Source organism: Orbicella franksi, chromosome 11 (genome assembly GCF_964199315.1).
Source record: "Orbicella franksi chromosome 11, jaOrbFran1.1, whole genome shotgun sequence".
Taxonomy (NCBI): Eukaryota; Metazoa; Cnidaria; class Anthozoa; order Scleractinia; family Merulinidae; genus Orbicella; species Orbicella franksi.
The window spans coordinates 16,077,446-16,098,994 of record NC_138155.1 but is presented as its reverse complement, the minus strand read 5'-3'; the positions used below and the strand labels follow the sequence as shown (position 1 = coordinate 16,098,994).

General features: G+C 44.5%; 43 non-coding genes across 43 annotated transcripts; all 43 read right to left on the bottom strand.

Moving 5' to 3' along the window:
* Positions 1 to 136: 136 nt before the first annotated feature.
* On the bottom strand, positions 137 to 255 carry LOC145461430 (5S ribosomal RNA). The gene has a single exon (XR_014040567.1). It is a non-coding gene; the product is annotated as a 5S ribosomal RNA (ribosomal RNA).
* Positions 256 to 640: 385 nt separating this feature from the next.
* LOC145461429 (5S ribosomal RNA) lies at positions 641 to 759 on the bottom strand. The gene has a single exon (XR_014040566.1). It is a non-coding gene; the product is annotated as a 5S ribosomal RNA (ribosomal RNA).
* Positions 760 to 1,143: 384 nt separating this feature from the next.
* On the bottom strand, positions 1,144 to 1,262 carry LOC145461428 (5S ribosomal RNA). The gene has a single exon (XR_014040565.1). It is a non-coding gene; the product is annotated as a 5S ribosomal RNA (ribosomal RNA).
* Positions 1,263 to 1,647: 385 nt separating this feature from the next.
* LOC145461427 (5S ribosomal RNA) lies at positions 1,648 to 1,766 on the bottom strand. Its single transcript, XR_014040564.1, has one exon. It is a non-coding gene; the product is annotated as a 5S ribosomal RNA (ribosomal RNA).
* A 384-nt stretch (positions 1,767 to 2,150) lies between these two features.
* On the bottom strand, positions 2,151 to 2,269 carry LOC145461426 (5S ribosomal RNA). Its single transcript, XR_014040563.1, has one exon. It is a non-coding gene; the product is annotated as a 5S ribosomal RNA (ribosomal RNA).
* A 384-nt stretch (positions 2,270 to 2,653) lies between these two features.
* LOC145461425 (5S ribosomal RNA) lies at positions 2,654 to 2,772 on the bottom strand. Its single transcript, XR_014040562.1, has one exon. It is a non-coding gene; the product is annotated as a 5S ribosomal RNA (ribosomal RNA).
* A 385-nt stretch (positions 2,773 to 3,157) lies between these two features.
* On the bottom strand, positions 3,158 to 3,276 carry LOC145461424 (5S ribosomal RNA). Its single transcript, XR_014040561.1, has one exon. It is a non-coding gene; the product is annotated as a 5S ribosomal RNA (ribosomal RNA).
* Positions 3,277 to 3,660: 384 nt separating this feature from the next.
* On the bottom strand, positions 3,661 to 3,779 carry LOC145461422 (5S ribosomal RNA). Its single transcript, XR_014040559.1, has one exon. It is a non-coding gene; the product is annotated as a 5S ribosomal RNA (ribosomal RNA).
* Positions 3,780 to 4,163: 384 nt separating this feature from the next.
* On the bottom strand, positions 4,164 to 4,282 carry LOC145461421 (5S ribosomal RNA). Its single transcript, XR_014040558.1, has one exon. It is a non-coding gene; the product is annotated as a 5S ribosomal RNA (ribosomal RNA).
* A 385-nt stretch (positions 4,283 to 4,667) lies between these two features.
* On the bottom strand, positions 4,668 to 4,786 carry LOC145461420 (5S ribosomal RNA). The gene has a single exon (XR_014040557.1). It is a non-coding gene; the product is annotated as a 5S ribosomal RNA (ribosomal RNA).
* Positions 4,787 to 5,170: 384 nt separating this feature from the next.
* On the bottom strand, positions 5,171 to 5,289 carry LOC145461419 (5S ribosomal RNA). Its single transcript, XR_014040556.1, has one exon. It is a non-coding gene; the product is annotated as a 5S ribosomal RNA (ribosomal RNA).
* A 385-nt stretch (positions 5,290 to 5,674) lies between these two features.
* On the bottom strand, positions 5,675 to 5,793 carry LOC145461418 (5S ribosomal RNA). The gene has a single exon (XR_014040555.1). It is a non-coding gene; the product is annotated as a 5S ribosomal RNA (ribosomal RNA).
* A 385-nt stretch (positions 5,794 to 6,178) lies between these two features.
* Positions 6,179 to 6,297, bottom strand: LOC145461416 (5S ribosomal RNA). Its single transcript, XR_014040554.1, has one exon. It is a non-coding gene; the product is annotated as a 5S ribosomal RNA (ribosomal RNA).
* Positions 6,298 to 6,681: 384 nt separating this feature from the next.
* Positions 6,682 to 6,800, bottom strand: LOC145461415 (5S ribosomal RNA). The gene has a single exon (XR_014040553.1). It is a non-coding gene; the product is annotated as a 5S ribosomal RNA (ribosomal RNA).
* Positions 6,801 to 7,185: 385 nt separating this feature from the next.
* On the bottom strand, positions 7,186 to 7,304 carry LOC145461414 (5S ribosomal RNA). Its single transcript, XR_014040552.1, has one exon. It is a non-coding gene; the product is annotated as a 5S ribosomal RNA (ribosomal RNA).
* A 385-nt stretch (positions 7,305 to 7,689) lies between these two features.
* On the bottom strand, positions 7,690 to 7,808 carry LOC145461413 (5S ribosomal RNA). Its single transcript, XR_014040551.1, has one exon. It is a non-coding gene; the product is annotated as a 5S ribosomal RNA (ribosomal RNA).
* A 384-nt stretch (positions 7,809 to 8,192) lies between these two features.
* On the bottom strand, positions 8,193 to 8,311 carry LOC145461412 (5S ribosomal RNA). The gene has a single exon (XR_014040550.1). It is a non-coding gene; the product is annotated as a 5S ribosomal RNA (ribosomal RNA).
* A 384-nt stretch (positions 8,312 to 8,695) lies between these two features.
* Positions 8,696 to 8,814, bottom strand: LOC145461410 (5S ribosomal RNA). The gene has a single exon (XR_014040547.1). It is a non-coding gene; the product is annotated as a 5S ribosomal RNA (ribosomal RNA).
* Positions 8,815 to 9,198: 384 nt separating this feature from the next.
* On the bottom strand, positions 9,199 to 9,317 carry LOC145461409 (5S ribosomal RNA). The gene has a single exon (XR_014040546.1). It is a non-coding gene; the product is annotated as a 5S ribosomal RNA (ribosomal RNA).
* A 383-nt stretch (positions 9,318 to 9,700) lies between these two features.
* On the bottom strand, positions 9,701 to 9,819 carry LOC145461408 (5S ribosomal RNA). The gene has a single exon (XR_014040545.1). It is a non-coding gene; the product is annotated as a 5S ribosomal RNA (ribosomal RNA).
* Positions 9,820 to 10,203: 384 nt separating this feature from the next.
* Positions 10,204 to 10,322, bottom strand: LOC145461407 (5S ribosomal RNA). The gene has a single exon (XR_014040544.1). It is a non-coding gene; the product is annotated as a 5S ribosomal RNA (ribosomal RNA).
* Positions 10,323 to 10,707: 385 nt separating this feature from the next.
* LOC145461405 (5S ribosomal RNA) lies at positions 10,708 to 10,826 on the bottom strand. Its single transcript, XR_014040543.1, has one exon. It is a non-coding gene; the product is annotated as a 5S ribosomal RNA (ribosomal RNA).
* A 384-nt stretch (positions 10,827 to 11,210) lies between these two features.
* LOC145461404 (5S ribosomal RNA) lies at positions 11,211 to 11,329 on the bottom strand. The gene has a single exon (XR_014040542.1). It is a non-coding gene; the product is annotated as a 5S ribosomal RNA (ribosomal RNA).
* A 385-nt stretch (positions 11,330 to 11,714) lies between these two features.
* LOC145461403 (5S ribosomal RNA) lies at positions 11,715 to 11,833 on the bottom strand. Its single transcript, XR_014040541.1, has one exon. It is a non-coding gene; the product is annotated as a 5S ribosomal RNA (ribosomal RNA).
* Positions 11,834 to 12,217: 384 nt separating this feature from the next.
* On the bottom strand, positions 12,218 to 12,336 carry LOC145461402 (5S ribosomal RNA). Its single transcript, XR_014040540.1, has one exon. It is a non-coding gene; the product is annotated as a 5S ribosomal RNA (ribosomal RNA).
* Positions 12,337 to 12,721: 385 nt separating this feature from the next.
* LOC145461401 (5S ribosomal RNA) lies at positions 12,722 to 12,840 on the bottom strand. Its single transcript, XR_014040539.1, has one exon. It is a non-coding gene; the product is annotated as a 5S ribosomal RNA (ribosomal RNA).
* Positions 12,841 to 13,224: 384 nt separating this feature from the next.
* LOC145461400 (5S ribosomal RNA) lies at positions 13,225 to 13,343 on the bottom strand. The gene has a single exon (XR_014040538.1). It is a non-coding gene; the product is annotated as a 5S ribosomal RNA (ribosomal RNA).
* Positions 13,344 to 13,727: 384 nt separating this feature from the next.
* Positions 13,728 to 13,846, bottom strand: LOC145461398 (5S ribosomal RNA). The gene has a single exon (XR_014040536.1). It is a non-coding gene; the product is annotated as a 5S ribosomal RNA (ribosomal RNA).
* A 384-nt stretch (positions 13,847 to 14,230) lies between these two features.
* On the bottom strand, positions 14,231 to 14,349 carry LOC145461397 (5S ribosomal RNA). The gene has a single exon (XR_014040535.1). It is a non-coding gene; the product is annotated as a 5S ribosomal RNA (ribosomal RNA).
* Positions 14,350 to 14,733: 384 nt separating this feature from the next.
* On the bottom strand, positions 14,734 to 14,852 carry LOC145461396 (5S ribosomal RNA). Its single transcript, XR_014040534.1, has one exon. It is a non-coding gene; the product is annotated as a 5S ribosomal RNA (ribosomal RNA).
* Positions 14,853 to 15,236: 384 nt separating this feature from the next.
* LOC145461395 (5S ribosomal RNA) lies at positions 15,237 to 15,355 on the bottom strand. The gene has a single exon (XR_014040533.1). It is a non-coding gene; the product is annotated as a 5S ribosomal RNA (ribosomal RNA).
* Positions 15,356 to 15,739: 384 nt separating this feature from the next.
* LOC145461394 (5S ribosomal RNA) lies at positions 15,740 to 15,858 on the bottom strand. Its single transcript, XR_014040532.1, has one exon. It is a non-coding gene; the product is annotated as a 5S ribosomal RNA (ribosomal RNA).
* A 384-nt stretch (positions 15,859 to 16,242) lies between these two features.
* On the bottom strand, positions 16,243 to 16,361 carry LOC145461620 (5S ribosomal RNA). The gene has a single exon (XR_014040747.1). It is a non-coding gene; the product is annotated as a 5S ribosomal RNA (ribosomal RNA).
* Positions 16,362 to 16,745: 384 nt separating this feature from the next.
* On the bottom strand, positions 16,746 to 16,864 carry LOC145461393 (5S ribosomal RNA). Its single transcript, XR_014040531.1, has one exon. It is a non-coding gene; the product is annotated as a 5S ribosomal RNA (ribosomal RNA).
* A 384-nt stretch (positions 16,865 to 17,248) lies between these two features.
* Positions 17,249 to 17,367, bottom strand: LOC145461619 (5S ribosomal RNA). Its single transcript, XR_014040746.1, has one exon. It is a non-coding gene; the product is annotated as a 5S ribosomal RNA (ribosomal RNA).
* A 367-nt stretch (positions 17,368 to 17,734) lies between these two features.
* On the bottom strand, positions 17,735 to 17,853 carry LOC145461392 (5S ribosomal RNA). The gene has a single exon (XR_014040530.1). It is a non-coding gene; the product is annotated as a 5S ribosomal RNA (ribosomal RNA).
* A 384-nt stretch (positions 17,854 to 18,237) lies between these two features.
* LOC145461391 (5S ribosomal RNA) lies at positions 18,238 to 18,356 on the bottom strand. Its single transcript, XR_014040529.1, has one exon. It is a non-coding gene; the product is annotated as a 5S ribosomal RNA (ribosomal RNA).
* Positions 18,357 to 18,739: 383 nt separating this feature from the next.
* On the bottom strand, positions 18,740 to 18,858 carry LOC145461389 (5S ribosomal RNA). The gene has a single exon (XR_014040528.1). It is a non-coding gene; the product is annotated as a 5S ribosomal RNA (ribosomal RNA).
* A 385-nt stretch (positions 18,859 to 19,243) lies between these two features.
* LOC145461388 (5S ribosomal RNA) lies at positions 19,244 to 19,362 on the bottom strand. Its single transcript, XR_014040527.1, has one exon. It is a non-coding gene; the product is annotated as a 5S ribosomal RNA (ribosomal RNA).
* A 385-nt stretch (positions 19,363 to 19,747) lies between these two features.
* LOC145461386 (5S ribosomal RNA) lies at positions 19,748 to 19,866 on the bottom strand. Its single transcript, XR_014040525.1, has one exon. It is a non-coding gene; the product is annotated as a 5S ribosomal RNA (ribosomal RNA).
* A 386-nt stretch (positions 19,867 to 20,252) lies between these two features.
* Positions 20,253 to 20,371, bottom strand: LOC145461385 (5S ribosomal RNA). The gene has a single exon (XR_014040524.1). It is a non-coding gene; the product is annotated as a 5S ribosomal RNA (ribosomal RNA).
* A 386-nt stretch (positions 20,372 to 20,757) lies between these two features.
* LOC145461615 (5S ribosomal RNA) lies at positions 20,758 to 20,875 on the bottom strand. The gene has a single exon (XR_014040742.1). It is a non-coding gene; the product is annotated as a 5S ribosomal RNA (ribosomal RNA).
* Positions 20,876 to 21,259: 384 nt separating this feature from the next.
* On the bottom strand, positions 21,260 to 21,378 carry LOC145461384 (5S ribosomal RNA). Its single transcript, XR_014040523.1, has one exon. It is a non-coding gene; the product is annotated as a 5S ribosomal RNA (ribosomal RNA).
* Between the last annotated feature and the right edge of the window lie 171 nt (positions 21,379 to 21,549).

The following is a 21,549-nucleotide window of genomic DNA, read 5'->3' as shown; positions in this document are numbered from 1 at the left end:
ATCTTCTAATATGCTGTCAACTTGCTGGAAAAATAATTCAAAAAAAAAAAGACAACATTTTGAAAACAGAGGGATCAATGATGTGGAGGCGTATGGAAATCTTCTCTGAAGAGTCCAGTCCCAAAATGGGTCCAAAAGTCTACAACACGGCGTATTCCCAGGTGGTCACCCAGCCAGGTACTGACGCCGCCCAACAGGACTTGACTTCGGTGATCGGACGAGAACCGGTACGTTCCCTGTGGTGTGGTCGTAGACGAAAGAAACAACTCAAACCTTGCCCAATTGCTTGGACTCTCTTTTAAGTCTCTTAGAAGGAAGGCCTTTAATTGCTGTTGTGATGAATTTCCAATTACGTCTCGGCTACTTAACCCAGAGATTCCAAAGCCAGCTAAGACTTCAAATCACAAAAGGGCGATTCTCCAATGGTCAGTCATCAAAGCCACATTCAAGAGATTGCCTCCAGTGTGCTGCTCAGTGTTGCAGTGCTGTAATCAAACAAGAAAATCTTCTAATATGCTGTCAACTTGCTGGAAAAATAATTCAAAAAAAAAAAAGACAACATTTTGAAAACAGAGGGATCAATGATGTGGAGGCGTATGGAAATCTTCTCTGAAGAGTCCAGTCCCAAAATGGGTCCAAAAGTCTACAACACGGCGTATTCCCAGGTGGTCACCCAGCCAGGTACTGACGCCGCCCAACAGGACTTGACTTCGGTGATCGGACGAGAACCGGTACGTTCCCTGTGGTGTGGTCGTAGACGAAAGAAACAACTCAAACCTTGCCCAATTGCTTGGACTCTCTTTTAAGTCTCTTAGAAGGAAGGCCTTTAATTGCTGTTGTGATGAATTTCCAATTACGTCTCGGCTACTTAACCCAGAGATTCCAAAGCCAGCTAAGACTTCAAATCACAAAAGGGCGATTCTCCAATGGTCAGTCATCAAAGCCACATTCAAGAGATTGCCTCCAGTGTGCTGCTCAGTGTTGCAGTGCTGTAATCAAACAAGAAAATCTTCTAATATGCTGTCAACTTGCTGGAAAAATAATTCAAAAAAAAAAAGACAACATTTTGAAAACAGAGGGATCAATGATGTGGAGGCGTATGGAAATCTTCTCTGAAGAGTCCAGTCCCAAAATGGGTCCAAAAGTCTACAACACGGCGTATTCCCAGGTGGTCACCCAGCCAGGTACTGACGCCGCCCAACAGGACTTGACTTCGGTGATCGGACGAGAACCGGTACGTTCCCTGTGGTGTGGTCGTAGACGAAAGAAACAACTCAAACCTTGCCCAATTGCTTGGACTCTCTTTTAAGTCTCTTAGAAGGAAGGCCTTTAATTGCTGTTGTGATGAATTTCCAATTACGTCTCGGCTACTTAACCCAGAGATTCCAAAGCCAGCTAAGACTTCAAATCACAAAAGGGCGATTCTCCAATGGTCAGTCATCAAAGCCACATTCAAGAGATTGCCTCCAGTGTGCTGCTCAGTGTTGCAGTGCTGTAATCAAACAAGAAAATCTTCTAATATGCTGTCAACTTGCTGGAAAAATAATTCAAAAAAAAAAAAGACAACATTTTGAAAACAGAGGGATCAATGATGTGGAGGCGTATGGAAATCTTCTCTGAAGAGTCCAGTCCCAAAATGGGTCCAAAAGTCTACAACACGGCGTATTCCCAGGTGGTCACCCAGCCAGGTACTGACGCCGCCCAACAGGACTTGACTTCGGTGATCGGACGAGAACCGGTACGTTCCCTGTGGTGTGGTCGTAGACGAAAGAAACAACTCAAACCTTGCCCAATTGCTTGGACTCTCTTTTAAGTCTCTTAGAAGGAAGGCCTTTAATTGCTGTTGTGATGAATTTCCAATTACGTCTCGGCTACTTAACCCAGAGATTCCAAAGCCAGCTAAGACTTCAAATCACAAAAGGGCGATTCTCCAATGGTCAGTCATCAAAGCCACATTCAAGAGATTGCCTCCAGTGTGCTGCTCAGTGTTGCAGTGCTGTAATCAAACAAGAAAATCTTCTAATATGCTGTCAACTTGCTGGAAAAATAATTCAAAAAAAAAAAGACAACATTTTGAAAACAGAGGGATCAATGATGTGGAGGCGTATGGAAATCTTCTCTGAAGAGTCCAGTCCCAAAATGGGTCCAAAAGTCTACAACACGGCGTATTCCCAGGTGGTCACCCAGCCAGGTACTGACGCCGCCCAACAGGACTTGACTTCGGTGATCGGACGAGAACCGGTACGTTCCCTGTGGTGTGGTCGTAGACGAAAGAAACAACTCAAACCTTGCCCAATTGCTTGGACTCTCTTTTAAGTCTCTTAGAAGGAAGGCCTTTAATTGCTGTTGTGATGAATTTCCAATTACGTCTCGGCTACTTAACCCAGAGATTCCAAAGCCAGCTAAGACTTCAAATCACAAAAGGGCGATTCTCCAATGGTCAGTCATCAAAGCCACATTCAAGAGATTGCCTCCAGTGTGCTGCTCAGTGTTGCAGTGCTGTAATCAAACAAGAAAATCTTCTAATATGCTGTCAACTTGCTGGAAAAATAATTCAAAAAAAAAAAGACAACATTTTGAAAACAGAGGGATCAATGATGTGGAGGCGTATGGAAATCTTCTCTGAAGAGTCCAGTCCCAAAATGGGTCCAAAAGTCTACAACACGGCGTATTCCCAGGTGGTCACCCAGCCAGGTACTGACGCCGCCCAACAGGACTTGACTTCGGTGATCGGACGAGAACCGGTACGTTCCCTGTGGTGTGGTCGTAGACGAAAGAAACAACTCAAACCTTGCCCAATTGCTTGGACTCTCTTTTAAGTCTCTTAGAAGGAAGGCCTTTAATTGCTGTTGTGATGAATTTCCAATTACGTCTCGGCTACTTAACCCAGAGATTCCAAAGCCAGCTAAGACTTCAAATCACAAAAGGGCGATTCTCCAATGGTCAGTCATCAAAGCCACATTCAAGAGATTGCCTCCAGTGTGCTGCTCAGTGTTGCAGTGCTGTAATCAAACAAGAAAATCTTCTAATATGCTGTCAACTTGCTGGAAAAATAATTCAAAAAAAAAAAAGACAACCTTTTGAAAACAGAGGGATCAATGATGTGGAGGCGTATGGAAATCTTCTCTGAAGAGTCCAGTCCCAAAATGGGTCCAAAAGTCTACAACACGGCGTATTCCCAGGTGGTCACCCAGCCAGGTACTGACGCCGCCCAACAGGACTTGACTTCGGTGATCGGACGAGAACCGGTACGTTCCCTGTGGTGTGGTCGTAGACGAAAGAAACAACTCAAACCTTGCCCAATTGCTTGGACTCTCTTTTAAGTCTCTTAGAAGGAAGGCCTTTAATTGCTGTTGTGATGAATTTCCAATTACGTCTCGGCTACTTAACCCAGAGATTCCAAAGCCAGCTAAGACTTCAAATCACAAAAGGGCGATTCTCCAATGGTCAGTCATCAAAGCCACATTCAAGAGATTGCCTCCAGTGTGCTGCTCAGTGTTGCAGTGCTGTAATCAAACAAGAAAATCTTCTAATATGCTGTCAACTTGCTGGAAAAATAATTCAAAAAAAAAAAGACAACATTTTGAAAACAGAGGGATCAATGATGTGGAGGCGTATGGAAATCTTCTCTGAAGAGTCCAGTCCCAAAATGGGTCCAAAAGTCTACAACACGGCGTATTCCCAGGTGGTCACCCAGCCAGGTACTGACGCCGCCCAACAGGACTTGACTTCGGTGATCGGACGAGAACCGGTACGTTCCCTGTGGTGTGGTCGTAGACGAAAGAAACAACTCAAACCTTGCCCAATTGCTTGGACTCTCTTTTAAGTCTCTTAGAAGGAAGGCCTTTAATTGCTGTTGTGATGAATTTCCAATTACGTCTCGGCTACTTAACCCAGAGATTCCAAAGCCAGCTAAGACTTCAAATCACAAAAGGGCGATTCTCCAATGGTCAGTCATCAAAGCCACATTCAAGAGATTGCCTCCAGTGTGCTGCTCAGTGTTGCAGTGCTGTAATCAAACAAGAAAATCTTCTAATATGCTGTCAACTTGCTGGAAAAATAATTCAAAAAAAAAAAGACAACATTTTGAAAACAGAGGGATCAATGATGTGGAGGCGTATGGAAATCTTCTCTGAAGAGTCCAGTCCCAAAATGGGTCCAAAAGTCTACAACACGGCGTATTCCCAGGTGGTCACCCAGCCAGGTACTGACGCCGCCCAACAGGACTTGACTTCGGTGATCGGACGAGAACCGGTACGTTCCCTGTGGTGTGGTCGTAGACGAAAGAAACAACTCAAACCTTGCCCAATTGCTTGGACTCTCTTTTAAGTCTCTTAGAAGGAAGGCCTTTAATTGCTGTTGTGATGAATTTCCAATTACGTCTCGGCTACTTAACCCAGAGATTCCAAAGCCAGCTAAGACTTCAAATCACAAAAGGGCGATTCTCCAATGGTCAGTCATCAAAGCCACATTCAAGAGATTGCCTCCAGTGTGCTGCTCAGTGTTGCAGTGCTGTAATCAAACAAGAAAATCTTCTAATATGCTGTCAACTTGCTGGAAAAATAATTCAAAAAAAAAAAAGACAACATTTTGAAAACAGAGGGATCAATGATGTGGAGGCGTATGGAAATCTTCTCTGAACAGTCCAGTCCCAAAATGGGTCCAAAAGTCTACAACACGGCGTATTCCCAGGTGGTCACCCAGCCAGGTACTGACGCCGCCCAACAGGACTTGACTTCGGTGATCGGACGAGAACCGGTACGTTCCCTGTGGTGTGGTCGTAGACGAAAGAAACAACTCAAACCTTGCCCAATTGCTTGGACTCTCTTTTAAGTCTCTTAGAAGGAAGGCCTTTAATTGCTGTTGTGATGAATTTCCAATTACGTCTCGGCTACTTAACCCAGAGATTCCAAAGCCAGCTAAGACTTCAAATCACAAAAGGGCGATTCTCCAATGGTCAGTCATCAAAGCCACATTCAAGAGAATGCCTCCAGTGTGCTGCTCAGTGTTGCAGTGCTGTAATCAAACAAGAAAATCTTCTAATATGCTGTCAACTTGCTGGAAAAATAATTCAAAAAAAAAAAGACAACATTTTGAAAACAGAGGGATCAATGATGTGGAGGCGTATGGAAATCTTCTCTGAAGAGTCCAGTCCCAAAATGGGTCCAAAAGTCTACAACACGGCGTATTCCCAGGTGGTCACCCAGCCAGGTACTGACGCCGCCCAACAGGACTTGACTTCGGTGATCGGACGAGAACCGGTACGTTCCCTGTGGTGTGGTCGTAGACGAAAGAAACAACTCAAACCTTGCCCAATTGCTTGGACTCTCTTTTAAGTCTCTTAGAAGGAAGGCCTTTAATTGCTGTTGTGATGAATTTCCAATTACGTCTCGGCTACTTAACCCAGAGATTCCAAAGCCAGCTAAGACTTCAAATCACAAAAGGGCGATTCTCCAATGGTCAGTCATCAAAGCCACATTCAAGAGATTGCCTCCAGTGTGCTGCTCAGTGTTGCAGTGCTGTAATCAAACAAGAAAATCTTCTAATATGCTGTCAACTTGCTGGAAAAATAATTCAAAAAAAAAAAAGACAACATTTTGAAAACAGAGGGATCAATGATGTGGAGGCGTATGGAAATCTTCTCTGAAGAGTCCAGTCCCAAAATGGGTCCAAAAGTCTACAACACGGCGTATTCCCAGGTGGTCACCCAGCCAGGTACTGACGCCGCCCAACAGGACTTGACTTCGGTGATCGGACGAGAACCGGTACGTTCCCTGTGGTGTGGTCGTAGACGAAAGAAACAACTCAAACCTTGCCCAATTGCTTGGACTCTCTTTTAAGTCTCTTAGAAGGAAGGCCTTTAATTGCTGTTGTGATGAATTTCCAATTACGTCTCGGCTACTTAACCCAGAGATTCCAAAGCCAGCTAAGACTTCAAATCACAAAAGGGCGATTCTCCAATGGTCAGTCATCAAAGCCACATTCAAGAGATTGCCTCCAGTGTGCTGCTCAGTGTTGCAGTGCTGTAATCAAACAAGAAAATCTTCTAATATGCTGTCAACTTGCTGGAAAAATAATTCAAAAAAAAAAAAGACAACATTTTGAAAACAGAGGGATCAATGATGTGGAGGCGTATGGAAATCTTCTCTGAAGAGTCCAGTCCCAAAATGGGTCCAAAAGTCTACAACACGGCGTATTCCCAGGTGGTCACCCAGCCAGGTACTGACGCCGCCCAACAGGACTTGACTTCGGTGATCGGACGAGAACCGGTACGTTCCCTGTGGTGTGGTCGTAGACGAAAGAAACAACTCAAACCTTGCCCAATTGCTTGGACTCTCTTTTAAGTCTCTTAGAAGGAAGGCCTTTAATTGCTGTTGTGATGAATTTCCAATTACGTCTCGGCTACTTAACCCAGAGATTCCAAAGCCAGCTAAGACTTCAAATCACAAAAGGGCGATTCTCCAATGGTCAGTCATCAAAGCCACATTCAAGAGATTGCCTCCAGTGTGCTGCTCAGTGTTGCAGTGCTGTAATCAAACAAGAAAATCTTCTAATATGCTGTCAACTTGCTGGAAAAATAATTCAAAAAAAAAAAGACAACATTTTGAAAACAGAGGGATCAATGATGTGGAGGCGTATGGAAATCTTCTCTGAAGAGTCCAGTCCCAAAATGGGTCCAAAAGTCTACAACACGGCGTATTCCCAGGTGGTCACCCAGCCAGGTACTGACGCCGCCCAACAGGACTTGACTTCGGTGATCGGACGAGAACCGGTACGTTCCCTGTGGTGTGGTCGTAGACGAAAGAAACAACTCAAACCTTGCCCAATTGCTTGGACTCTCTTTTAAGTCTCTTAGAAGGAAGGCCTTTAATTGCTGTTGTGATGAATTTCCAATTACGTCTCGGCTACTTAACCCAGAGATTCCAAAGCCAGCTAAGACTTCAAATCACAAAAGGGCGATTCTCCAATGGTCAGTCATCAAAGCCACATTCAAGAGATTGCCTCCAGTGTGCTGCTCAGTGTTGCAGTGCTGTAATCAAACAAGAAAATCTTCTAATATGCTGTCAACTTGCTGGAAAAATAATTCAAAAAAAAAAAAGACAACATTTTGAAAACAGAGGGATCAATGATGTGGAGGCGTATGGAAATCTTCTCTGAAGAGTCCAGTCCCAAAATGGGTCCAAAAGTCTACAACACGGCGTATTCCCAGGTGGTCACCCAGCCAGGTACTGACGCCGCCCAACAGGACTTGACTTCGGTGATCGGACGAGAACCGGTACGTTCCCTGTGGTGTGGTCGTAGACGAAAGAAACAACTCAAACCTTGCCCAATTGCTTGGACTCTCTTTTAAGTCTCTTAGAAGGAAGGCCTTTAATTGCTGTTGTGATGAATTTCCAATTACGTCTCGGCTACTTAACCCAGAGATTCCAAAGCCAGCTAAGACTTCAAATCACAAAAGGGCGATTCTCCAATGGTCAGTCATCAAAGCCACATTCAAGAGATTGCCTCCAGTGTGCTGCTCAGTGTTGCAGTGCTGTAATCAAACAAGAAAATCTTCTAATATGCTGTCAACTTGCTGGAAAAATAATTCAAAAAAAAAAAAGACAACATTTTGAAAACAGAGGGATCAATGATGTGGAGGCGTATGGAAATCTTCTCTGAAGAGTCCAGTCCCAAAATGGGTCCAAAAGTCTACAACACGGCGTATTCCCAGGTGGTCACCCAGCCAGGTACTGACGCCGCCCAACAGGACTTGACTTCGGTGATCGGACGAGAACCGGTACGTTCCCTGTGGTGTGGTCGTAGACGAAAGAAACAACTCAAACCTTGCCCAATTGCTTGGACTCTCTTTTAAGTCTCTTAGAAGGAAGGCCTTTAATTGCTGTTGTCATGAATTTCCAATTACGTCTCGGCTACTTAACCCAGAGATTCCAAAGCCAGCTAAGACTTCAAATCACAAAAGGGCGATTCTCCAATGGTCAGTCATCAAAGCCACATTCAAGAGATTGCCTCCAGTGTGCTGCTCAGTGTTGCAGTGCTGTAATCAAACAAGAAAATCTTCTAATATGCTGTCAACTTGCTGGAAAAATAATTCAAAAAAAAAAAGACAACATTTTGAAAACAGAGGGATCAATGATGTGGAGGCGTATGGAAATCTTCTCTGAAGAGTCCAGTCCCAAAATGGGTCCAAAAGTCTACAACACGGCGTATTCCCAGGTGGTCACCCAGCCAGGTACTGACGCCGCCCAACAGGACTTGACTTCGGTGATCGGACGAGAACCGGTACGTTCCCTGTGGTGTGGTCGTAGACGAAAGAAACAACTCAAACCTTGCCCAATTGCTTGGACTCTCTTTTAAGTCTCTTAGAAGGAAGGCCTTTAATTGCTGTTGTGATGAATTTCCAATTACGTCTCGGCTACTTAACCCAGAGATTCCAAAGCCAGCTAAGACTTCAAATCACAAAAGGGCGATTCTCCAATGGTCAGTCATCAAAGCCACATTCAAGAGATTGCCTCCAGTGTGCTGCTCAGTGTTGCAGTGCTGTAATCAAACAAGAAAATCTTCTAATATGCTGTCAACTTGCTGGAAAAATAATTCAAAAAAAAAAAGACAACATTTTGAAAACAGAGGGATCAATGATGTGGAGGCGTATGGAAATCTTCTCTGAAGAGTCCAGTCCCAAAATGGGTCCAAAAGTCTACAACACGGCGTATTCCCAGGTGGTCACCCAGCCAGGTACTGACGCCGCCCAACAGGACTTGACTTCGGTGATCGGACGAGAACCGGTACGTTCCCTGTGGTGTGGTCGTAGACGAAAGAAACAACTCAAACCTTGCCCAATTGCTTGGACTCTCTTTTAAGTCTCTTAGAAGGAAGGCCTTTAATTGCTGTTGTGATGAATTTCCAATTACGTCTCGGCTACTTAACCCAGAGATTCCAAAGCCAGCTAAGACTTCAAATCACAAAAGGGCGATTCTCCAATGGTCAGTCATCAAAGCCACATTCAAGAGATTGCCTCCAGTGTGCTGCTCAGTGTTGCAGTGCTGTAATCAAACAAGAAAATCTTCTAATATGCTGTCAACTTGCTGGAAAAATAATTCAAAAAAAAAAAGACAACATTTTGAAAACAGAGGGATCAATGATGTGGAGGCGTATGGAAATCTTCTCTGAAGAGTCCAGTCCCAAAATGGGTCCAAAAGTCTACAACACGGCGTATTCCCAGGTGGTCACCCAGCCAGGTACTGACGCCGCCCAACAGGACTTGACTTCGGTGATCGGACGAGAACCGGTACGTTCCCTGTGGTGTGGTCGTAGACGAAAGAAACAACTCAAACCTTGCCCAATTGCTTGGACTCTCTTTTAAGTCTCTTAGAAGGAAGGCCTTTAATTGCTGTTGTGATGAATTTCCAATTACGTCTCGGCTACTTAACCCAGAGATTCCAAAGCCAGCTAAGACTTCAAATCACAAAAGGGCGATTCTCCAATGGTCAGTCATCAAAGCCACATTCAAGAGATTGCCTCCAGTGTGCTGCTCAGTGTTGCAGTGCTGTAATCAAACAAGAAAATCTTCTAATATGCTGTCAACTTGCTGGAAAAATAATTCAAAAAAAAAAGACAACATTTTGAAAACAGAGGGATCAATGATGTGGAGGCGTATGGAAATCTTCTCTGAAGAGTCCAGTCCCAAAATGGGTCCAAAAGTCTACAACACGGCGTATTCCCAGGTGGTCACCCAGCCAGGTACTGACGCCGCCCAACAGGACTTGACTTCGGTGATCGGACGAGAACCGGTACGTTCCCTGTGGTGTGGTCGTAGACGAAAGAAACAACTCAAACCTTGCCCAATTGCTTGGACTCTCTTTTAAGTCTCTTAGAAGGAAGGCCTTTAATTGCTGTTGTGATGAATTTCCAATTACGTCTCGGCTACTTAACCCAGAGATTCCAAAGCCAGCTAAGACTTCAAATCACAAAAGGGCGATTCTCCAATGGTCAGTCATCAAAGCCACATTCAAGAGATTGCCTCCAGTGTGCTGCTCAGTGTTGCAGTGCTGTAATCAAACAAGAAAATCTTCTAATATGCTGTCAACTTGCTGGAAAAATAATTCAAAAAAAAAAAGACAACATTTTGAAAACAGAGGGATCAATGATGTGGAGGCGTATGGAAATCTTCTCTGAAGAGTCCAGTCCCAAAATGGGTCCAAAAGTCTACAACACGGCGTATTCCCAGGTGGTCACCCAGCCAGGTACTGACGCCGCCCAACAGGACTTGACTTCGGTGATCGGACGAGAACCGGTACGTTCCCTGTGGTGTGGTCGTAGACGAAAGAAACAACTCAAACCTTGCCCAATTGCTTGGACTCTCTTTTAAGTCTCTTAGAAGGAAGGCCTTTAATTGCTGTTGTGATGAATTTCCAATTACGTCTCGGCTACTTAACCCAGAGATTCCAAAGCCAGCTAAGACTTCAAATCACAAAAGGGCGATTCTCCAATGGTCAGTCATCAAAGCCACATTCAAGAGATTGCCTCCAGTGTGCTGCTCAGTGTTGCAGTGCTGTAATCAAACAAGAAAATCTTCTAATATGCTGTCAACTTGCTGGAAAAATAATTCAAAAAAAAAAAAGACAACATTTTGAAAACAGAGGGATCAATGATGTGGAGGCGTATGGAAATCTTCTCTGAAGAGTCCAGTCCCAAAATGGGTCCAAAAGTCTACAACACGGCGTATTCCCAGGTGGTCACCCAGCCAGGTACTGACGCCGCCCAACAGGACTTGACTTCGGTGATCGGACGAGAACCGGTACGTTCCCTGTGGTGTGGTCGTAGACGAAAGAAACAACTCAAACCTTGCCCAATTGCTTGGACTCTCTTTTAAGTCTCTTAGAAGGAAGGCCTTTAATTGCTGTTGTGATGAATTTCCAATTACGTCTCGGCTACTTAACCCAGAGATTCCAAAGCCAGCTAAGACTTCAAATCACAAAAGGGCGATTCTCCAATGGTCAGTCATCAAAGCCACATTCAAGAGATTGCCTCCAGTGTGCTGCTCAGTGTTGCAGTGCTGTAATCAAACAAGAAAATCTTCTAATATGCTGTCAACTTGCTGGAAAAATAATTCAAAAAAAAAAAGACAACATTTTGAAAACAGAGGGATCAATGATGTGGAGGCGTATGGAAATCTTCTCTGAAGAGTCCAGTCCCAAAATGGGTCCAAAAGTCTACAACACGGCGTATTCCCAGGTGGTCACCCAGCCAGGTACTGACGCCGCCCAACAGGACTTGACTTCGGTGATCGGACGAGAACCGGTACGTTCCCTGTGGTGTGGTCGTAGACGAAAGAAACAACTCAAACCTTGCCCAATTGCTTGGACTCTCTTTTAAGTCTCTTAGAAGGAAGGCCTTTAATTGCTGTTGTGATGAATTTCCAATTACGTCTCGGCTACTTAACCCAGAGATTCCAAAGCCAGCTAAGACTTCAAATCACAAAAGGGCGATTCTCCAATGGTCAGTCATCAAAGCCACATTCAAGAGATTGCCTCCAGTGTGCTGCTCAGTGTTGCAGTGCTGTAATCAAACAAGAAAATCTTCTAATATGCTGTCAACTTGCTGGAAAAATAATTCAAAAAAAAAAAAGACAACATTTTGAAAACAGAGGGATCAATGATGTGGAGGCGTATGGAAATCTTCTCTGAAGAGTCCAGTCCCAAAATGGGTCCAAAAGTCTACAACACGGCGTATTCCCAGGTGGTCACCCAGCCAGGTACTGACGCCGCCCAACAGGACTTGACTTCGGTGATCGGACGAGAACCGGTACGTTCCCTGTGGTGTGGTCGTAGACGAAAGAAACAACTCAAACCTTGCCCAATTGCTTGGACTCTCTTTTAAGTCTCTTAGAAGGAAGGCCTTTAATTGCTGTTGTGATGAATTTCCAATTACGTCTCGGCTACTTAACCCAGAGATTCCAAAGCCAGCTAAGACTTCAAATCACAAAAGGGCGATTCTCCAATGGTCAGTCATCAAAGCCACATTCAAGAGATTGCCTCCAGTGTGCTGCTCAGTGTTGCAGTGCTGTAATCAAACAAGAAAATCTTCTAATATGCTGTCAACTTGCTGGAAAAATAATTCAAAAAAAAAAAGACAACATTTTGAAAACAGAGGGATCAATGATGTGGAGGCGTATGGAAATCTTCTCTGAAGAGTCCAGTCCCAAAATGGGTCCAAAAGTCTACAACACGGCGTATTCCCAGGTGGTCACCCAGCCAGGTACTGACGCCGCCCAACAGGACTTGACTTCGGTGATCGGACGAGAACCGGTACGTTCCCTGTGGTGTGGTCGTAGACGAAAGAAACAACTCAAACCTTGCCCAATTGCTTGGACTCTCTTTTAAGTCTCTTAGAAGGAAGGCCTTTAATTGCTGTTGTGATGAATTTCCAATTACGTCTCGGCTACTTAACCCAGAGATTCCAAAGCCAGCTAAGACTTCAAATCACAAAAGGGCGATTCTCCAATGGTCAGTCATCAAAGCCACATTCAAGAGATTGCCTCCAGTGTGCTGCTCAGTGTTGCAGTGCTGTAATCAAACAAGAAAATCTTCTAATATGCTGTCAACTTGCTGGAAAAATAATTCAAAAAAAAAAAAGACAACATTTTGAAAACAGAGGGATCAATGATGTGGAGGCGTATGGAAATCTTCTCTGAAGAGTCCAGTCCCAAAATGGGTCCAAAAGTCTACAACACGGCGTATTCCCAGGTGGTCACCCAGCCAGGTACTGACGCCGCCCAACAGGACTTGACTTCGGTGATCGGACGAGAACCGGTACGTTCCCTGTGGTGTGGTCGTAGACGAAAGAAACAACTCAAACCTTGCCCAATTGCTTGGACTCTCTTTTAAGTCTCTTAGAAGGAAGGCCTTTAATTGCTGTTGTCATGAATTTCCAATTACGTCTCGGCTACTTAACCCAGAGATTCCAAAGCCAGCTAAGACTTCAAATCACAAAAGGGCGATTCTCCAATGGTCAGTCATCAAAGCCACATTCAAGAGATTGCCTCCAGTGTGCTGCTCAGTGTTGCAGTGCTGTAATCAAACAAGAAAATCTTCTAATATGCTGTCAACTTGCTGGAAAAATAATTCAAAAAAAAAAAGACAACATTTTGAAAACAGAGGGATCAATGATGTGGAGGCGTATGGAAATCTTCTCTGAAGAGTCCAGTCCCAAAATGGGTCCAAAAGTCTACAACACGGCGTATTCCCAGGTGGTCACCCAGCCAGGTACTGACGCCGCCCAACAGGACTTGACTTCGGTGATCGGACGAGAACCGGTACGTTCCCTGTGGTGTGGTCGTAGACGAAAGAAACAACTCAAACCTTGCCCAATTGCTTGGACTCTCTTTTAAGTCTCTTAGAAGGAAGGCCTTTAATTGCTGTTGTGATGAATTTCCAATTACGTCTCGGCTACTTAACCCAGAGATTCCAAAGCCAGCTAAGACTTCAAATCACAAAAGGGCGATTCTCCAATGGTCAGTCATCAAAGCCACATTCAAGAGATTGCCTCCAGTGTGCTGCTCAGTGTTGCAGTGCTGTAATCAAACAAGAAAATCTTCTAATATGCTGTCAACTTGCTGGAAAAATAATTCAAAAAAAAAAAGACAACATTTTGAAAACAGAGGGATCAATGATGTGGAGGCGTATGGAAATCTTCTCTGAAGAGTCCAGTCCCAAAATGGGTCCAAAAGTCTACAACACGGCGTATTCCCAGGTGGTCACCCAGCCAGGTACTGACGCCGCCCAACAGGACTTGACTTCGGTGATCGGACGAGAACCGGTACGTTCCCTGTGGTGTGGTCGTAGACGAAAGAAACAACTCAAACCTTGCCCAATTGCTTGGACTCTCTTTTAAGTCTCTTAGAAGGAAGGCCTTTAATTGCTGTTGTCATGAATTTCCAATTACGTCTCGGCTACTTAACCCAGAGATTCCAAAGCCAGCTAAGACTTCAAATCACAAAAGGGCGATTCTCCAATGGTCAGTCATCAAAGCCACATTCAAGAGATTGCCTCCAGTGTGCTGCTCAGTGTTGCAGTGCTGTAATCAAACAAGAAAATCTTCTAATATGCTGTCAACTTGCTGGAAAAATAATTCAAAAAAAAAAAGACAACATTTTGAAAACAGAGGGATCAATGATGTGGAGGCGTATGGAAATCTTCTCTGAAGAGTCCAGTCCCAAAATGGGTCCAAAAGTCTACAACACGGCGTATTCCCAGGTGGTCACCCAGCCAGGTACTGACGCCGCCCAACAGGACTTGACTTCGGTGATCGGACGAGAACCGGTACGTTCCCTGTGGTGTGGTCGTAGACGAAAGAAACAACTCAAACCTTGCCCAATTGCTTGGACTCTCTTTTAAGTCTCTTAGAAGGAAGGCCTTTAATTGCTGTTGTCATGAATTTCCAATTACGTCTCGGCTACTTAACCCAGAGATTCCAAAGCCAGCTAAGACTTCAAATCACAAAAGGGCGATTCTCCAATGGTCAGTCATCAAAGCCACATTCAAGAGATTGCCTCCAGTGTGCTGCTCAGTGTTGCAGTGCTGTAATCAAACAAGAAAATCTTCTAATATGCTGTCAACTTGCTGGAAAAATAATTCAAAAAAAAAAAGACAACATTTTGAAAACAGAGGGATCAATGATGTGGAGGCGTATGGAAATCTTCTCTGAAGAGTCCAGTCCCAAAATGGGTCCAAAAGTCTACAACACGGCGTATTCCCAGGTGGTCACCCAGCCAGGTACTGACGCCGCCCAACAGGACTTGACTTCGGTGATCGGACGAGAACCGGTACGTTCCCTGTGGTGTGGTCGTAGACGAAAGAAACAACTCAAACCTTGCCCAATTGCTTGGACTCTCTTTTAAGTCTCTTAGAAGGAAGGCCTTTAATTGCTGTTGTGATGAATTTCCAATTACGTCTCGGCTACTTAACCCAGAGATTCCAAAGCCAGCTAAGACTTCAAATCACAAAAGGGCGATTCTCCAATGGTCAGTCATCAAAGCCACATTCAAGAGATTGCCTCCAGTGTGCTGCTCAGTGTTGCAGTGCTGTAATCAAACAAGAAAATCTTCTAATATGCTGTCAACTTGCTGGAAAAATAATTCAAAAAAAAAAAGACAACATTTTGAAAACAGAGGGATCAATGATGTGGAGGCGTATGGAAATCTTCTCTGAAGAGTCCAGTCCCAAAATGGGTCCAAAAGTCTACAACACGGCGTATTCCCAGGTGGTCACCCAGCCAGGTACTGACGCCGCCCAACAGGACTTGACTTCGGTGATCGGACGAGAACCGGTACGTTCCCTGTGGTGTGGTCGTAGACGAAAGAAACAACTCAAACCTTGCCCAATTGCTTGGACTCTCTTTTAAGTCTCTTAGAAGGAAGGCCTTTAATTGCTGTTGTCATGAATTTCCAATTACGTCTCGGCTACTTAACCCAGAGATTCCAAAGCCAGCTAAGACTTCAAATCACAAAAGGGCGATTCTCCAATGGTCAGTCATCAAAGCCACATTCAAGAGATTGCCTCCAGTGTGCTGCTCAGTGTTGCAGTGCTGTAATCAAACAAGAAAATCTTCTAATATGCTGTCAACTTGCTGGAAAAATAATTCAAAAAAAAAAAGACAACATTTTGAAAACAGAGGGATCAATGATGTGGAGGCGTATGGAAATCTTCTCTGAAGAGTCCAGTCCCAAAATGGGTCCAAAAGTCTACAACACGGCGTATTCCCAGGTGGTCACCCAGCCAGGTACTGACGCCGCCCAACAGGACTTGACTTCGGTGATCGGACGAGAACCGGTACGTTCCCTGTGGTGTGGTCGTAGACGAAAGAAACAACTCAAACCTTGCCCAATTGCTTGGACTCTCTTTTAAGTCTCTTAGAAGGAAGGCCTTTAATTGCTGTTGTGATGAATTTCCAATTACGTCTCGGCTACTTAACCCAGAGATTCCAAAGCCAGCTAAGACTTCAAATCACAAAAGGGCGATTCTCCAATGGTCAGTCATCAAAGCCACATTCAAGAGATTGCCTCCAGTGTGCTGCTCAGTGTTGCAGTGCTGTAATCAAACAAGAAAATCTTCTAATATGCTGTCAACTTGCTGGAAAAATAATTCAAAAAAAAAAAGACAACATTTTGAAAACAGAGGGATCAATGATGTGGAGGCGTATGGAAATCTTCTCTGAAGAGTCCAGTCCCAAAATGGGTCCAAAAGTCTACAACACGGCGTAGTCCCAGGTGGTCACCCAGCCAGGTACTGACGCCGCCCAACAGGACTTGACTTCGGTGATCGGACGAGAACCGGTACGTTCCCTGTGGTGTGGTCGTAGACGAAAGAAACAACTCAAACCTTGCCCAATTGCTTGGACTCTCTTTTAAGTCTCTTAGAAGGAAGGCCTTTAATTGCTGTTGTCATGAATTTCCAATTACGTCTCGGCTACTTAACCCAGAGATTCCAAAGCCAGCTAAGACTTCAAATCACAAAAGGGCGATTCTCCAATGGTCAGTCATCAAAGCCACATTCAAGAGATTGCCTCCAGTGTGCTGCTCAGTGTTGCAGTGCTGTAATCAAACAAGAAAATCTTCTAATATGCTGTCAACTTGCTGGAAAAATAATTCAAAAAAAAAAAGACAACATTTTGAAAACAGAGGGATCAATGATGTGGAGGCGTATGGAAATCTTCTCTGAAGAGTCCAGTCCCAAAATGGGTCCAAAAGTCTACAACACGGCGTATTCCCAGGTGGTCACCCAGCCAGGTACTGACGCCGCCCAACAGGACTTGACTTCGGTGATCGGACGAGAACCGGTACGTTCCCTGTGGTGTGGTCGTAGACGAAAGAAACAACTCAAACCTTGCCCAATTGCTTGGACTCTCTTTTAAGTCTCTTAGAAGGAAGGCCTTTAATTGCTGTTGTGATGAATTTCCAATTACGTCTCGGCTACTTAACCCAGAGATTCCAAAGCCAGCTAAGACTTCAAATCACAAAAGGGCGATTCTCCAATGGTCAGTCATCAAAGCCACATTCAAGAGATTGCCTCCAGTGTGCTGCTCAGTGTTGCAGTGCTGTAATCAAACAAGAAAATCTTCTAATATGCTGTCAACTTGCTGGAAAAATAATTCAAAAAAAAAAAGACAACATTTTGAAAACAGAGGGATCAATGATGTGGAGGCGTATGGAAATCTTCTCTGAAGAGTCCAGTCCCAAAATGGGTCCAAAAGTCTACAACACGGCGTAGTCCCAGGTGGTCACCCAGCCAGGTACTGACGCCGCCCAACAGGACTTGACTTCGGTGATCGGACGAGAACCGGTACGTTCCCTGTGGTGTGGTCGTAGACGAAAGAAACAACTCAAACCTTGCCCAATTGCTTGGACTCTCTTTTAAGTCTCTTAGAAGGAAGGCCTTTAATTGCTGTTGTCATGAATTTCCAATTACGTCTCGGCTACTTAACCCAGAGATTCCAAAGCCAGCTAAGACTTCAAATCACAAAAGGGCGATTCTCCAATGGTCAGTCATCAAAGCCACATTCAAGAGATTGCCTCCAGTGTGCTGCTCAGTGTTGCAGTGCTGTAATCAAACAAGAAAATCTTCTAATATGCTGTCAACTTGCTGGAAAAATAATTCAAAAAAAAAAAGACAACATTTTGAAAACAGAGGGATCAATGATGTGGAGGCGTATGGAAATCTTCTCTGAAGAGTCCAAAAGTCTACAACACGGCGTATTCCCAGGTGGTCACCCAGCCAGGTACTGACGCCGCCCAACAGGACTTGACTTCGGTGATCGGACGAGAACCGGTACGTTCCCTGTGGTGTGGTCGTAGACGAAAGAAACAACTCAAACCTTGCCCAATTGCTTGGACTCTCTTTTAAGTCTCTTAGAAGGAAGGCCTTTAATTGCTGTTGTGATGAATTTCCAATTACGTCTCGGCTACTTAACCCAGAGATTCCAAAGCCAGCTAAGACTTCAAATCACAAAAGGGCGATTCTCCAATGGTCAGTCATCAAAGCCACATTCAAGAGATTGCCTCCAGTGTTGCTGCTCAGTGTTGCAGTGCTGTAATCAAACAAGAAATCTTCTAATATGCTGTCAACTTGCTGGAAAAAATATTCCAAAAAAAAAAAGACAACATTTGAAAACAGAGGGATCAATGATGTGGAGGCGTATGGAAATCTTCTCTGAAGAGTCCAGTCCCAAAATGGGTCCAAAAGTCTACAACACGGCGTATTCCCAGGTGGTCACCCAGCCAGGTACTGACGCCGCCCAACAGGACTTGACTTCGGTGATCGGACGAGAACCGGTACGTTCCCTGTGGTGTGGTCGTAGACGAAAGAAACAACTCAAACCTTGCCCAATTGCTTGGACTCTCTTTTAAGTCTCTTAGAAGGAAGGCCTTTAATTGCTGTTGTGATGAATTTCCAATTACGTCTCGGCTACTTAACCCAGAGATTCAAAGCCAGCTAAGACTTCAAATCACAAAAGGGCGATTCTCCAATGGTCAGTCATCAAAGCCACATTCAAGAGATTGCCTCCAGTGTGCTGCTCAGTGTTGCAGTGCTGTAATCAAACAAGAAAATCTTCTAATATGCTGTCAACTTGCTGGAAAAATATTCCAAAAAAAAAAAAGACAACATTTTGAAACAGAGGGATCAATGATGTGGAGGCGTATGGAAATCTTCTCTGAAGAGTCCAGTCCCAAAATGGGTCCAAAAGTCTACAACACGGCGTATTCCCAGGTGGTCACCCAGCCAGGTACTGACGCCGCCCAACAGGACTTGACTTCGGTGATCGGACGAGAACCGGTACGTTCCCTGTGGTGTGGTCGTAGACGAAAGAAACAACTCAAACCTTGCCCAATTGCTTGGACTCTCTTTTAAGTCTCTTAGAAGGAAGGCCTTTAATTGCTGTTGTGATGAATTTCCAATTACGTCTCGGCTACTTAACCCAGAGATTCCAAAGCCAGCTAAGACTTCAAATCACAAAAGGGCGATTCTCCAATGGTCAGTCATCAAAGCCACATTCAAGAGATTGCCTCCAGTGTGCTGCTCAGTGTTGCAGTGCTGTAATCAAACAAGAAAATCTTCTAATATGCTGTCAACTTGCTGGAAAAATAATTCCAAAAAAAAAAAGACAACATTTTGAAAACAGAGGGATCAATGATGTGGAGGCGTATGGAAATCTTCTCTGAAGAGTCCAGTCCCAAAATGGGTCCAAAAGTCTACAACACGGCGTATTCCCAGGTGGTCACCCAGCCAGGTACTGACGCCGCCCAACAGGACTTGACTTCGGTGATCGGACGAGAACCGGTACGTTCCCTGTGGTGTGGTCGTAGACGAAAGAAACAACTCAAACCTTGCCCAATTGCTTGGACTCTCTTTTAAGTCTCTTAGAAGGAAGGCCTTTAATTGCTGTTGTGATGAATTTCCAATTACGTCTCGGCTACTTAACCCAGAGATTCCAAAGCCAGCTAAGACTTCAAATCACAAAAGGGCGATTCTCCAATGGTCAGTCATCAAAGCCACATTCAAGAGATTGCCTCCAGTGTGCTGCTCAGTGTTGCAGTGCTGTAATCAAACAAGAAAATCTTCTAATATGCTGTCAACTTGCTGGAAAAATAATTCCAAAAAAAAAAAGACAACATTTTGAAAACAGAGGGATCAATGATGTGGAGGCGTATGGAAATCTTCTCTGAAGAGTCCAGTCCCAAAATGGGTCCAAAAGTCTACAACACGGCGTATTCCCAGGTGGTCACCCAGCCAGGTACTGACGCCGCCCAACAGGACTTGACTTCGGTGATCGGACGAGAACCGGTACGTTCCCTGTGGTGTGGTCGTAGACGAAAGAAACAACTCAAACCTTGCCCAATTGCTTGGACTCTCTTTTAAGTCTCTTAGAAGGAAGGCCTTTAATTGCTGTTGTGATGAATTTCCAATTACGTCTCGGCTACTTAACCCAGAGATTCCAAAGCCAGCTAAGACTTCAAATCACAAAAGGGCGATTCTCCAATGGTCAGTCATCAAAGCCACATTCAAGAGATTGCCTCCAGTGTGCTGCTCAGTGTTGCAGTGCTGTAATCAAACAAGAAAATCTTCTAATATGCTGTCAACTTGCTGGAAAAATAATTCCAAAAAAAAAAAAGACAACATTTTGAAAACAGAGGGATCAATGATGTGGAGGCGTATGGAAATCTTCTCTGAAGAGTCCAGTCCCAAAATGGGTCCAAAAGTCTACAACACGGCGTATTCCCAGGTGGTCACCCAGCCAGGTACTGACGCCGCCCAACAGGACTTGACTTCGGTGATCGGACGAGAACCGGTACGTTCCCTGTGGTGTGGTCGTAGACGAAAGAAACAACTCAAACCCTTGCCCAATTGCTTGGACTCTCTTTTAAGTCTCTTAGAAGGAAGGCCTTTAATTGCTGTTGTGATGAATTTCCAATTACGTCTCGGCTACTTAACCCAGAGATTCCAAAGCCAGCTAAGACTTCAAATCACAAAAGGGCGATTCTCCAATGGTCAGTCATCAAAGCCACATTCAAGAGATTGCCTCCAGTGTGCTGCTCAGTGTTGCAGTGCTGTAATCAAACAAGAAAATCTTCTAATATGCTGTCAACTTGCTGGAAAAATAATTCCAAAAAAAAAAAGACAACATTTTGAAAACAGAGGGATCAATGATGTGGAGGCGTATGGAAATCTTCTCTGAAGAGTCCAGTCCCAAAATGGGTCCAAAAGTCTACAACACGGCGTATTCCCAGGTGGTCACCCAGCCAGGTACTGACGCCGCCCAACAGGACTTGACTTCGGTGATCGGACGAGAACCGGTACGTTCCTGTGGTGTGGTCGTAGACGAAAGAAACAACTCAAACCTTGCCCAATTGCTTGGACTCTCTTTTAAGTCTCTTAGAAGGAAGGCCTTTAATTGCTGTTGTGATGAATTTCCAATTACGTCTCGGCTACTTAACCCAGAGATTCCAAAGCCAGCTAAGACTTCAAATCACAAAAGGGCGATTCTCCAATGGTCAGTCATCAAAGCCACATTCAAGAGATTGCCTCCAGTGTGCTGCTCAGTGTTGCAGTGCTGTAATCAAACAAGAAAATCTTCTAATATGCTGTCAACTTGCTGGAAAAATAATTCCAAAAAAAAAAAGACAACATTTTGAAAACAGAGGGATCAATGATGTGGAGCGTATGGAAATCTTCTCTGAAGAGTCCAGTCCCAAAATGGGTCCAAAAGTCTACAACACGGCGTATTCCCAGGTGGTCACCCAGCCAGGTACTGACGCCGCCCAACAGGACTTGACTTCGGTGATCGGACGAGAACCGGTACGTTCCCTGTGGTGTGGTCGTAGACGAAAGAAACAACTCAAACCTTGCCCAATTGCTTGGACTCTCTTTTAAGTCTCTTAGAAGGAAGGCCTTTAATTGCTGTTGTGATGAATTTCCAATTACGTCTCGGCTACTTAACCCAGAGATTCCAAAGCCAGCTAAGACTTCAAATCACAAAAGGGCGATTCTCCAATGG